The 12,362-nt window shown below is 39.6% G+C and overlaps 1 protein-coding gene and 1 pseudogene across 11 annotated transcripts in view; one reads left to right on the top strand and one right to left on the bottom strand.

Annotated features, from left to right (window-relative positions):
- Nucleotides 1–12,362, bottom strand: part of SMYD3 (SET and MYND domain containing 3) — an 839,170-nt gene that overhangs the window by 809,337 nt on the left and 17,471 nt on the right. The window lies entirely within an intron of this gene.
- LOC100392886 (ribosomal protein S25 pseudogene) lies at nucleotides 7,122–7,600 on the top strand (annotated as a pseudogene).

The raw sequence follows: 12,362 nt of genomic DNA, 5'->3' as shown, positions 1-12,362 counted from the left end.
ACAAAACACTAAAACACACAAAGAAGCAAAGCATAATACATCCTTGTGTACTTATCAACCAATGTCCATGATTATCAACACTTTTTACTGTACTAAGATGTTTCAAATACCTTAGAGGTGAGACTAACAAACACCTCTCTATTCAGCCACATCTAGTTCCTATTCCAAAAAAAGGGGAAGAGATATAACTACATTATCTAACCCAACTGTGGCTCTTACATCCACTTCCTTACAAGATGTCACGACATAGCAAAAATAATCTTTACCGGCAATGAGCATGCACAGAAAACAAAGTAATTAATCCCCCACTCCCTTCCACTATGCTATGTTGGGTCCTCCTGACAAAATGAAAGAAAATCTCAATGTAATTATCCAGGTCACCTTTTTTCAAAAGTTGTTTTTTTTTTTGTTTTGTTTTGGTTTGGTTTTTTTGACATAGAGTTTTGCTGTCACCCAGGCTAGACAGAGTGCAGCGGCACAATCTCGGCTCACTGCAACCTCAGCCTCCTGGGTTCAAGTGATTCTCCTGCCTCAGCCTCTCGAGTAGCTCGGATTACAGGAGAACACCACCCTGCCCAGCTAATTTTTTGTATTTTTAGTAGAGACAGGGTTTCACAATATTGGCCAGGCTGATCTCGAACTCCTGGCCTCAAGTGATCTGCTTACCTCAGCCACCCAAAGTGCTGGTAGTACCGTCATGAGTCACTGCGCCCAGCCAAAAGATCTCTTTAGAGCTCAAGTTTTAAAATAACCGAGAAAAGGCAACACATATAGATATAGATGTAATTAATCTGTTCCAAATACCTTCAATTCAATATGCCATCTTCCTTCTGCAGATCTGTAATGGTTAATTTTATATGTAAACACGACTGAGCCACAAGATGCACAGAAACGTGGTTAAACATTACTTTTTGGTGTGTCTATGAGGGTTTTTCTGGGGAAAAAAAATTAAGCATTTGAATCGGTGAACTGAGAAAAGCAGATTGCCCTTTTAAATGTTAACAGTTATTATCCAACCTGTGAGGGCCCAATTAGAACAAAAGAATAGAGAAAGGGTGAATTCTCTCTCTCCGATTACTGGGGCTAAGACATCAGCCTTCTCTTGCTGTTGAACTGGGACTGAAAGCATTCATCCTCCTGGTTCTCAGGGCATTGGACTCTACTTTCCTGGGTCTCTAACTTGCAGAGAACAGATCATAGGACTTCTCAGCCTCCATACATAAACCATATATATACATATAACCATATAGGATTATGTGCATATATAATCCTATACCAAAATATCTAAATTATATATTTTTATGCAACTATATATTTTCAGGTTTCTTCTGACTTAGACCAAATGTCCTTGTATCACCAGGTTGAGCTCACTGCCCCTCTCTTGAACCAAAATAAAGCCCAGTTGCAGACTTAGAAAGGATTTACTGTTCACAACAACAAAACTAATTTTCCACTGTACTGAGATGACCTTCTCTAAAAATGTTCCTTTTTAAGTTACCAAGTTAAAGGTAATCAAAGGATGATTTCCCCCTTGATGACATGTATATTTCAATTGATGTGCCTGAACATTAAACTAACAGTTAAGCTGTTCATAAGTCCTTGAAATCAGGCATTCTCATAAAACATTCATATTCATTCAAGCAAAACATTAAAGAGCATTACATAATGAGTCATACTAAAATGGCAATGAAAAGAACAACCATTAAGACACCCAGAGTATCAGTTCATCTCCAGTTATCGATAGCATGAAAACATGTCTTGAGACTAACATCGAAACATTTACCTCAGCCCCCAGAAGTATCCTGTTCTTCTCCTTAAATACACAATATTTACCAAAAGCACTGTTTCATGCAAATACAAAAGACTGCTCTAAAAATGATACTAAAAAACTTATTTGGAAGAACATCCACTAAGCTATCTCTCTACTGCTGAAGTAAAGGCTTAAAGGTCTATTTAAGGGAAAGGGAGGGCTGTGTAATTAGGTAATCATGTTCTCTGATACAACTCTGGCTCTCACATCAATTTTCTTAGAAGAGAAGAGCTATTAACAATTAACACAGCATAGCACAGGAAAAAAAAAAGACCAGCAATGAGCATTCACATTCTCTCTTCTCTCGCATCCTCTCTGCTGTTTGGGTGGGGCCTTTCCAATAAAAGAAAAGCAAATCTAAATACAATCCAAGTCATTTTGTGATTAATTCCAAATAATGTTCCACATTTTAATAAATCTACCATTGCTTTTTCACAATTTTAACAGGTACCACTCCCAACAACTCCTTAGATCTGAAAACACAGAAACACGTAACTTCAACCAAAATATCTAAATAATTGTATTATTTACACATTACCGAAGAGTTTTATAGATAAAATCTTGTTTGTGCCTTTTTCCAATTTCCAAGATAAATATGATTTTATCATGAACTTTAAAGCATCACAGAATGTGTAATTACTATTGGCATTTGACAAGTTTCCAACAGGAATGAAAAGCTTAATTAATACAAAAGATCTAACCAGATACAGTGGCTCACACTTGTAATCCCAACACTTTGGGAGACTGATGCAAGAGGATCACTTGAGGCCAGGTGTTCAAAACCAGCCTGGGCAATACAGTGAGACCTCCATCTCTACAAAAAAAAAATTTTTTAATAGCTGGGTGTGGTGGGTTGTGCCTGTAGTCCCAGCTACTTGGGCTGAGGTGGGAAGAATGCTTGAGCCCAGGAGTCCAAGGCTGTAGTAAGCTAGGATCACACCACTGCACTTCAGCCTGGGCAACAGAGCAAGACTCTATGTCAAAATAGTAATAGTAATAACAATAATAATAAAGATCATAGGCTCTGAGTTCAGACAGAATTAGCTACGTAATTTGAGCAAGTTAGAACTTCTCGACTTCCCTTTCTTTATCTATGAAACTGGAATAATATAGAGAGAGACCTGAGAAGACTTTGCAAGACTAAATGAGATAATGCACATCAAAGCCCATGAAGCAAGTATTCCTTAAGTGTTGGTCATCATTGTCCTCTCTACTGGGTATAATTTGTCATTTACTTATCAATCACATACAATATCCCAAGCTTTATGCTGGATGTTCAACACGTATCATAGACTACCTCATTTGTTCTTTTCACCAGCCTTCCAAGGTTTTTATTACTGCTGTTAACTCCATTTTACCAATAAGAAAACTAAGGTTCAGCTAGTCAGTTTGCAGGTTCATGAAATCAGTAAATGGCATAATCAGAATCTGGATGAGATTCTATCCGAAAACAAAGCTCCTTTACAGATATGACATAACTATTAACAGGTTCGAATTCCTCTAGAATGGGTAATACTAGAAGATTCCATACCCAATTGACATTATAAGTGGTATTCATGTAATAACTACTTGAACTTCTGTACTTTTAGGCCAAAAGTGAAAAAATTAAAACCCTACTCCAATTCTTGAATTAATTTAATTGATCTTTAATCTCTAAAATCTTTATTTCAGGGATAAGAGTGAAGACTATAATATCTCACATTTATATAATGCTCTAGGTCATTTGCTCTTCACTAAAATCCTATAATACAGATAGGAATTATAACCCCTATTTTGTAGATGAAGAAAATAAAAATCAGAGATTAAGTGATTTACCCAAGGTTGCAAATGGAAGCAGCACTCAAATCTAAGACTTACTGCTCCAAGTACAGTCCTACTTTTCAGTATACCATGTAAACAAAGAAATAAATAATACTAATTAAAAAGGTGATATTCAAAAACAGTGATCTCACCATCCCCCAAAAAAACTAATTCACTCATCATACTCATTCTCATGGATGATCAAAGCAATGGTAAGTAAAATACAACATTTACAGCAAGGAGGTAAGACTCAGAGGAGTGTGACACTGTTCACAAAGGTTGGCCCATGGACATATAAGGAAAGCAGCAGATCCGCTGGTCTTCAAGACAACAAAATAAATAAAATAGTCACCGATGCTAATAGAAAATATGGCATAGAACTATACTGAGTTTTGTTTAAATAAGGTCAGAATGGGTAGATATTGGTTGGTACAAGACACAATACCTGCATCCAAGAGCTTCCAGAAGAGGTTTAAAAGAAAAAAAGTATTTAATTAAAAAAAAAAGTATTTAATAATCATTGGTTCAAATAGTTAAAACACGGCTGGGTGAGGTGGCTTACACATGTAATCCCAACACTCTGGGAGTTCAAGGCTGGTGAATCACTTGAAGCCAGGAGTTTGAAACCAATCTGGCCAATATGGAAAAACCCCGTCTCTCCTTAAAATACAAAACTTAGCCAGGTATGGTGGTGTGCAACTATTATCTCAGCTACTCGGGAAGCTAAGGCGCGAGAATCGCTTGAACCCAGGAGGCGGAAGTTGCAGTGAGCCAAGATCATGCCACTGCGCTCCATCCAGCCTGGGCAACAGAGCAAGACTGTCTCAAAAAAAAAAAAGAAGTTAAAATACAAGGTGGCAAATGTGACAAAAGATACATGCTCTGAGTACATGAAAGAGTGCGCACACCCTAAACAAACATGAGATAATCAAAGAACTTGTTCATCTACAGAAAGAAAATGGAAAAATACTAAGTCTCGAAATACAAGAAAAACAGTTAAAGCAATGTCACCCTACTGCAGAAAACCATGCTCAGTGTCTTACTTAGGCTCCACTTACCCCTCCTTTAGCATTTCCTATTGACCACATGAATCATTTGACCTGATAATAAACTGATCTTCCAAAAGTGCCCTGTTCATTAAATCCTGCTCATTAAAAGTTGGGCTCCAAGGCAGGGTGCACTTTGGGAGGCAGAGACAGGTGTATCACCTGAGATCAGGAGTTAGGGATCAGCCTGACCAACAAAGTTAAACCCTGTCACTACTAAAAAAAACAAAACTTAGCCGGGCATGGTGGCAGGCGCTTGTAGTCCTAGCTACTCAGGAGGCTGAGACAGGAGAACTGCTTGAACCCGGGTGGTGGAGGTTGCAGTGAGCTGAGATCACACCACTGCACTCCACCCTAGGCAAGGGAGCAAGACTCCATCTCAAAAAGAAAAAAAAAAAAAGTTGGGCTCCAAACAATTAAATCCATGTATTTACTCTGTGACTGACAAATTATTATATTAAAGGTAGTTAATACATAGGTAATTTCATTAAAAAGAAGTCTGGGCATTTTAAAATAGACTTCTAGAATCATCTGCCAGCTTGACTTCTGTATCTTGACTGAAAGTAACAGAAGAAAGATATTACTATAGATCTCTAACATAAAAAGGTCAAGTTCAAGAAATTCAGTCAAAAAGCAAAAACAGAAGAAAGTGAAGGGTGCTCAGAAAAAGTCCAAGCTAAGCACGGGAAAAAATAATAGAAATTTAGACTGGGCATGGAGACTAATGCCTGTAATCCCACTTTGTAAGGCCAAGGCAGGCAGATTACCTGAGGTCAGGAGTTCAAGCCTGGCCAACGTGGTGAAACCCTGTTACTACTAAAAGTACAAAATTAGCTGGGCATGGGGGTGGTACATGCCTGTAGTCTCAGGTACTTGGGAGGCTGAGGCCAGAGAAGTGCTTGAACCCCGGAGGCTGAGGTTGCAGTGTGCTGAGATCACCACTGCACTCCAGCTTGGGTGACAGTGAGATTCTATCTCAAAAAAAAAAAAAAAAGATATTTTAAGCAGGCTGTTACAACTACTGCAAATATTCATATAAAACTACTACTGATTTAGCCCTAGTGTTCTCAAACTCTAGTGCCAATAAGACCAATAAAGTAGGGAGAAGACAGATTGCAAAAGGAATGTGTCTCTGTCCTGTAGGTAAGCAGGTATCAAAATTTTGGGAATACCAGCATCACCTAGGGAGCTTGAGAGAATGTAGATTCTGTGCCATAAAATACTAGATGTTCTCAGGAGAGACACTGTAAGCCAGATTTTCAGTAAGACCCCTCTCTCCTTCTCCACCTCCCACCCCCAAGTAATTCTGAGGGAGGTGAATGGTAGATCACACTTCAAGAAGCAATGCAATATTTCACGTACGATAGTACTTTGTGTGTGCCTCATTTACACCTCAGGAACATTACAGGAGGTAGATATTTCCCAGCTTTATGAATGAGAAAACAGAAGCCCAGAGTTTAAGAGGCAAAAGGTTAAACAACTAAAGAGAAAGAAACAGGACAGAAAGGAAATTTGCTTTGTTCGACGGTGATTTCAAATTGTTCTAAATAAAGAAGCCGACATTCTAAAAAAAATCATTAAAAAACAAAAATCAATAGATCAGAGAGCTTCATTATCTTGTGTCATTCAGAGAGAAAGATATGGCCAATATTGAAAGTTATAAATTTACTGTTTAAATATTTAAAATGCTACTCATCTCTCCTTGCAGTAGGCTGTACATTGCCAAGGGAGAGACTAAAAGTACACTGTATCAAGTTATTTATGCTTAAAATTTGCATCATTTGAGCTTTAAGTCTTCTTTTTGAGACAGTCTTGCTATGTCACCCATTGGAGTGGCACAATCACAGCTCATAGCAACCTCAGCCTCCCAGGATCACGTGATCCTCCGGCCTCAGCCTCCCAACTACCTGGAACTAGAAGCACACACCACTGTACCTTGCTCATTTTTCCTTTTTTTTCTTTTTTGTCAGGACAGGGTCTCGCTGTGTTGCCTAAGCTGGTCTTGAGCTCCTGAGCTCAAGTGATCTTCTCGTCTTGGCCTCCCAAACTGCTGGGAGTATAGGTGTGAGCCACTGTGCCTGACTTAAGTCATTTTTATAGGTGAATGAAATACTCACCTATAAACATTCACTTTGATATACCATTTCTGGTGACTACACAGAATTATAGATTTGATACTAATAATTCACCCCGTGACCCTAATCTTTCCTCGTCACTAGTACCAACTGACTAAGAGTGGTAACAATAATCAAAGGAAGGAGCAAGTTTCAAAAAATATTCAGAAAACGTCTCAGATGTTATGTGCAGACAGAGTGCTCTAATAATCCTGCAAATCTCAGTCACTGAGACATTTATTGAGCAACCTTGTGTACTTAGCAATGAACTAGGATCTTGGAACACACCGAAAAATAAGACAAGGTCTCTGTCCTTAAGAAGACTAAGACCGCCTTTTTGTCCGACATCTTAGCGCGGTTGTAGTGTTCTCCGCTCCTCTCCGAGCTTCGCAATGCCGCCCAAGGACGACAAGAAGAAGAAAGACGCTGGAAAGTCGGCCAAGAAAGTCAAAGACCCAGTGAACAAATCCGGGGGCAAGGCCAAAAAGAAGAAGTGGTCCAAAGGCAAAGTTCGGGACAAGCTCAATAACTTGGTCTTGTTTGACAAAGATACCTATGACAAACTCTGTAAGGAAGTTCCCAACTATAAACTTATAACTCCAGCTGTGGTCTCTGAGAGACTGAAGATTCGAGGCTCCCTTGCCAGGGCAGCCCTTCAGGAGCTCCTTAGCAAAGGACTTATCAAACTAGTTTCAAAGCACAGAGCTCAAGTAATTTACACCAGAAATACCAAGGGTGGAGATGCTCCAGCTGCTGGTGAAGACGCATGAATAGGTCCAACCAACTGTACATTTGGAAAAATAAAACTTTATTAAATCAAAAAAAAAAAAGAAGGCTAAGACCACATGGCAAATAACTAATAAAACCTAATAACCAAATTAAGACCTCAATCATACAATAATACCTAAATGCCACAGATCAATCAATGAGGGCTGAGCACAATGGCTCACCCCTATCATCCCAGCACTTTGGGAGGCTAAAGGGAGAGGACTGCTTGAGCCCAGGAGACCAGCCTAGGCAACACAGTTAGACCCCATTTCTACAAACAAAAAAATTAGCCAAGTATAGTGGCAGGCACCTGCGGTCCCAGCTAATCCAAAGGCTGAGATGGGAAGATCGTTTGAGCCTGGGAAGTCAAGGCTGCAGTGAGTCATAATCAAGCCACTGCACACCAGCCTGGGCAACAGAGTGAGACCCTGTCTGAAAATTAATCAATAAATAATTTTTTTTTTTTTTGAGACAGAGTCTCGCTGTTGTTACCCAGGCTGGAGTGCAATGGCACAATCTCGGCTTACCGCAACCTCCGCCTCCTGGGTTCAAGCAATTCTCCTGCCTCAGCCTCCCGAGTAGCTGGGACTACAGGCGCACACCACCACGCCCAGCTAATTTTTTGTATTTTTAGTACAGACATGGTTTCACCTTGTTGACCAGGATGATCTCGATCTCTTGACCTCATGATCCACCTGCCTCGGCCTCCCAAAGTGCTGGGATTAAAGGCGTGAGCCACCGCGCCCGGCCAATAAATAATTTTTTAAAAAGATCAATCAATGAGAACTAAGTAGAGCAAGGAAAGAATACTTATTAAGTATGAGCACCTATTATACACCAAACACTTCCACATGTTTTATCTCTTTTAATTTTGAGAATAATCTGAAGAGGCAGGGTTCAAGATTTAAGAAAACAAAGTACAGAGTTGTTAAGTAGTTAGCCCCAACTCACATAACTAGTAAAGAGGCTAAGACGAAAGAAAACACAAATGTGAGTGTATGCGTCATTCACAAGGCACTGAGAACGGTCAGACTAAAACAGAGGGTACACTGGGAAATAAAGCTGACCAGAGCTGGGCCAGATTGGAAAGGACCACTAGGTATGCTTGATGAAATAAGAATCAGTCATTAAAGGCATATTTAAGGAAGACTACTAATATGGCAACATTTCATAAAACAGATTGCAGTGGAGAAGATCTGTAAACAGATGTAATCAACTAAGAAACAGCTCTAGAGAGAAGCTGCTCCTGACATGCAGGAACTGACCGACACTATCAGGTAGGCAGGTGTTGCTCCACACTGGCCAGGGCCTCACAGTGGGGCAGCGGCGTCCTTCTGTTGAACATAAACAACTTCACAGAACATCGACCTCAGACAAGGCCACTATGTGACCATGACAGATCAAAACAAAAACAAGACCACTCTGTAATCGTGTCTAAACCCATCTGTTGAACTACAGATGTGTTCCTTGGCTAGAAGGCAGGAAGTAAAACTAGAGCCTGTTCTAGGATGCTGGCAGTGGGAATAGAAGAAAGAAAGCAATAGAAGTGACATTTCCAACTAAGAATGAAAAAACGGTTAATAGGCAATTCAATAGAAAAAAAGTTGAAACTCATACATCACTTGAGAGAGTGGATCATATCCAACTGAAATATTATAAATTTAAATTTATAATATATAAATAATTTATAATATAAATATAGATATAGTAAACAAATTTTCATTACAAATTTAAATTTATATTTCAAAATATATTTTAAATTTAAATTTTAAATATTTAAAATCGATATTTTATCTATAATATTTAAAATCGATTACATTGTTATTTAATCTGGTTAAATTAGTCTATGTTTTTCAGACTGAATAAAAGATGAAGACATCAAAATATTTAGTAGGTAATTAGAGATTAAAAAATAACGACGCCTGTATCCCACCTCCAAAGGTTCTGATTCGATCAGTATTGAGTGTAGCCTAGATATCAGGATTTTTCAGAGCTTCCCAGGTATTCCAGTGTGCAGCCAGAGAATGCCGATGGCTCCTGACTAGGAGGAAAAAGGACAAACAATGGATATGGTAGAAAGAGACCCAAGAAAGTGCTGGGGAGAAAAGGCAAATAAAAAAAAAATGGCTGAAAGACTAGACAGACAATTCCTAGACATAGCAAAAGTAATTTAAATGATTAAACAATCACTATTTAACAAACTGTAGAAACCAGCAAGAAGGTTAACATAGGCTTAGACGACTAGGAAACATGGTCAGGCAGTAAAGACAATACTCTGCATTAGCAGAATCTTCAGCTAGGAGACTATCAATCCATGATCCTCTGAGGATGCCTGGATAACAACTACATCTACTACTATAGATAGATGTAACTGTGTACAGCCTGTTTCTAAATACAGAGGGGGAGTCCTCCAATCCCTTTTCCTTCCCAGTGTTCCCACACTGCCACCTCGTGGGTCAGCATTGCAAGGAGCCTATTTGAACTGGAATGGAGTTCTAACTGGCCCTGTAAATTCACAAGGCAGGTACGTGGTTTGTGAATTTCAAGGTAAGTTCAAGGGTTTAATCCTGATGTTTTCCCCTGTTCAATTACAGTGGAAGACAGCCTTAAAGTACATTGTTTCCTTTGCAGGTGCTAAGAATTTTCTGAAGTTGATTATGGTGATGTTAGTATCTTAATGCCACTGAAGAATACAATTAAATAAAAGGATAAAGTTTATGTTACTTTATGTCACTTTAAATGGGTGAATGGTATAGCATATGAGTTATATCTCAATAAAGCTATTTCCAAAAAAGTAGGTGGTGGGCAGGTACACTGGCCTGTAGTCCCAGCTACTCAGGGAGCGGGGCGGGCTGGGGGAGGCAGTGCTGAAGTAGGAGGCTCACTTGAGGCCAGAAGTTTGAGGCCAGCCTGGGCAACACAGCAAGACCCTGTCTCTTTGAAATAATAAATAAAAAGAAATAGTAGGGCCAGGCGCGGTGGATCACGCCTGTAATCCCAGCACTTTGGGAAGCCGATGTGGGAGAATCACGAGGTCAAGAGATCGAGACCATCTTGGTCAATATGGTGAAACCCCATCTCTACTAAAAATACAAAAAATTAGCTGGGCATGGTGGTGCATGCCTGTAATCCCAGCTACTCAGGAGGCTGAGGCAGGAGAATTGCCTGAACCCAGGAGGCAGATGTTGCGGTGAGCCGAGATCGCGCCATTGCACTCCAGCCTGAGCAACAAGAGCAAAACTCCGTCTCAAAAAAAAAAAAAAAAAAAAAAAAGCAAGAAAGAAATAGTAGGAGGAGGCAGCTGTACATAAATGGTTTCTAAAACTGCAGAAAGCTTAAAAAGGATGTCAAAATCATTCAATACCTTCATTTCAAAAAGGTAAAACTGAGACTTAGATTAACTTACTTACCCTGCTTACCTAGGCAGTAAAAATTAGGCCAAAAAGGGGCACTAATAACCCATTTCTGGGAGGTCTTCTACGGTCTCCAAATCCTGAGAAGTTTTTTCTCTTAAGCATCACCCTCAGCAATGCTATCTTTTCCTGCCTAACTTATTACCAGGAGATCACACATACCACACAGCAGTAGTATCACCACTATTCCAACAATTCTAGCTCAAAACCCAGCACTCACCCTTCACTTCCTTGCCCTTTAATCGGTTCACAAATTGGGTCAACTCAGCGTGTTTCGTACCAGGCCCTCCACCACTCCCCTAGCCCAGGCTTTCATTACTTCACACCTAGAATAACGCACATTTTCTCTTAACTGAAATGATCATCTCCAGTCTTTCCATTTCTCTCCCTAATCACAAAATTCACCCAAATCAGGACTCCTGCACAAATCTTCCATGTGTATTTCATACTGCGGCTCAAAAATCTTTATCGGCTCCTCAATGGTTGTACCTAGAAAATAAAGTTCAAAATCTTTTAGCCTGACCATCAATGCCTTCTGTATTACAGACTCTACCCCAATTTATAATCTGTAATCTATACAAACAGCACTTCAGTGGCCAACTGTAATCTCAGCATTTTGGGAGGCCAAGGCGGGCAGATCATCTGAGGTCAGGAGTTCAAGACCAGCCTGGCCAACATGGAGAAACCCTGTCTCTACTAAAAATACGAAAGAAAAAAAAAAAAGAATTAGCCAGGCATGGTGTTAGGCACCTGTAATCCCGATACTTGGGAGGCTGAGGCAGGAGAAATGCTTGAACCCAAGAGGCAGAGGTTGCAGTGAGCCAAGAACGCACCACTGCACTCCAGCCTGGGCGACAACAGTGAAACTCTGTCTCAAAAAAACAAAACAAACAAAACAGCACTTCACTGTAGTCATAATTGTCTACTATACAGTATATATGCATTTCCCAATTAGTTATTCCTCCAGTTATTTTTTTTTCTTTTTTTCTTTTTTTTTTTTAGGGAGGGAAGGGAAGGAAGGAAGAAGGGAGGGAGGAAGGAAGGGATGAAGGAAGGAAGGAAGGTGGGGAGGGAGGGAGGGAGGAAGGGAAGGGAAGGAAGGAATTCAAGCAATGAGAGAGACACTGCCGACCTGGATCTAGAGGTTTACAAGTTGATTTATTTTTTTGAGAGAGGGAAAGAGAAAAAAATGAGTAAAGGAGAGAAAGAAAGAGGAAGAGAGAGAAGGAGGGTGAACAAAAATACTGCTTTATTCTGAAAAAAAAATAGGTATTAATAATGACCAATCAATGTTTCATTTAAACCTATGAGTAGGTGTGATGTGGTATTGACAAGAATGTATATTTTGTGTATTTGAAGTGGAGAGCTCTATAAATATTTATTAAGTTTACTTGTTCCGGATCTGAGTTCA

This window comes from Callithrix jacchus, chromosome 19, assembly GCF_049354715.1.
Source record: "Callithrix jacchus isolate 240 chromosome 19, calJac240_pri, whole genome shotgun sequence".
NCBI classification, from domain to species: Eukaryota; Metazoa; Chordata; class Mammalia; order Primates; family Cebidae; genus Callithrix; species Callithrix jacchus.
Note: the sequence above shows the minus strand (reverse complement) of the source record. Positions and strands in the feature narration are given on the sequence as shown.